Source organism: Thermobia domestica, unplaced genomic scaffold (genome assembly GCF_964235325.1).
Source record: "Thermobia domestica unplaced genomic scaffold, izTheDome1.hap1.1 HAP1_SCAFFOLD_382, whole genome shotgun sequence".
Lineage (NCBI taxonomy): Eukaryota > Metazoa > Arthropoda > Insecta > Zygentoma > Lepismatidae > Thermobia > Thermobia domestica.
In genome coordinates, this window is record NW_027656095.1 from 57,530 (window position 1) to 59,856 (window position 2,327).

A 2,327-nucleotide genomic window follows, 5' to 3' on the forward strand; every position below is an offset into this window, starting at 1 on the left:
TTTTGGAAGCATCTACATGATGAGACGTGATATGTCAGCACGTTTTCGAAGTCAAGTCTTTAGAAAAAGTTAATTTTTTCATTCCTTGTAACTTTGATCCTTCATTCATTCGAAATACATTATACCATGATCACAGTATTTGACGCTAAGATACAAATGATGCACATTGCACCGTCTATGCCATTTGAGTTATTAGAGATCTCCAAAATGTTGATGTTGGTGATACTGTATTGCCCTTTGTTACAATGAATAATGTATGTGATATTGTGGTTTTATTTAATATCTAAATTAGCAGTAGGTACATAGTGCAATTTGAGAAAATACAACTTTATTTTGCGTTACCAACACTGCTTGTTTATCTAGTGGTATTGCAGAGCATCTAAAATTATTTCCCCTTCAACATTTCACACAACATGGTACAAAGTTTCAGTATTATATATATATATATATATATATATATATATATATATATATATATATATATATATATATATATATATATAGGCGTGGATCCAAGGGAAGAGCTATAGGGGCCATATCCTCCCTTAACGCTCAGGTATACACGGAATAAAATGAACTTCAACCCTGCTTCACACTGGATAAAGAGGCAAAGTATGGTTTAACCCCTCCCTTGATCATATCCTGGATCCGCTCCTGTATATTTATTTATTTATTTATATATATGTATATGTATATGTATATAGAAGATTATATACAACAGCAGTGGATTTTGTTTCGAGAGAAGCATGAGGAACGGGTAAGAAACATTTGTGTTGTACGTGCAATGCGAAAAAGTGATCACAAATTCATTTCGGGAGGGGCTTCAGCCCGACACCTACCCCCTAAATACGCCACTGTACATCAGTCAACCGTTCACATATTATCTCACACAGCAGCGAAACAAATTTTGAGTAAAGGCAAAATAGCTGTCATAATTCGAGACGAGACCGAGACTTTCAAGACTGACCAAGGTATCGTCTCGGTCTTGTCTCGATTCATAGAGGTCTGTCTCCGTCTCGGTCTCGTCACGGTATGTAAAAGTCCGTCTCGATCTCGGTCTCGTCTCGGTATACAAAACTCCGTCTCGGTCTCGGTTTCGTCTCGAATTATCGAGACGAGACCGAGACGAGACCGATACTAGGTACTATCCCTAATTTAGACCTACATGCTCTTCATATAATGTAATAAAAGGGTCCTGCTGGGAATAAGAAAAAGAACTTTCTTTGGAAAAAACGGAAACTATTGGCATCAGAAATATTTATCTTGGAGAAATGCACAGTAGTATATTTCAGAATAGTTACTGTTTAGTTCAGTAAAAGAATATAGGGGTATAAAAATGCAAATATGTCGCGTCAACGAAATCGACCAACGAAATCGAAATTGACAGAGGCGGAAGCAGATGTGTAGTAATACAACAACTTTTTTAAATTGATAATTGGTTCTTTATTCTGTAGTAGATCGTATCACAACTTTACGGGAGAGCAGAGAAAGACTTACTAACGCTGTCATAGAAAGCTTTAGTAACACTATCATATAGACACAAATGGATGTAACTGTGAGTACTACAACTTGGATTTAACGAAAGCCGTTTAGATATTCGGTGGTTTGCAGGGTTGTATAGTACACAAAAGGATAAGACAATACAATTCTTCATACCTCAGCTTCCAGTAGCTAGATACGTGCAATTTCTGGATAGATACTGAAACTGCGGTCGGATTTTAATACATGACGTGTTGCAGAATACAAAATGCTTTGCATTACTTGTTTGTTTGTAGACAGCTACAAGCTTAGTGTTCTGAAAAGTTTAATCGTGTGTATAAACTAGGGATAGCCAATTCCGGAATTATTACTTTTCGGACTTCCGAAGGTCAAACCGAACAAATTCCGGAATTCGGAAAATTCCGATTTTGGAATAATTCCGGAATTCAGAAAAATCCGGCATTTAGAAATTTCTGATTTTGTTAATATTCCGGAATTCGGAAAGATCCGATTTTTTCGAAATCCGGAGTTTTCTCAATTTCGGAATTTTCTGAATTCCATGATTTTCCGAAATCCGGATAGTGAAAGTCCCGCTTCCGAAAAAGTAGTAGGGGCCCCCGTATATTACGCTGAGTCAGCAAAAATTTTTGTGACGTCATAGGTCAAAGGTCAATGACCTTGGCCCGGGGTCAATGACCGAGGGGTACCTAGGACCACCCCCTCTAAATTTTGGCAGGGGTACCTTGGCCCACCCCTTAAATTTTGGCAGGGGTACATAGGACCACCCCCCTTAAATTTTGGAAATTGCCAAATTTAAAAATTGGGTATGGTAGCCTAGGACCATAGTA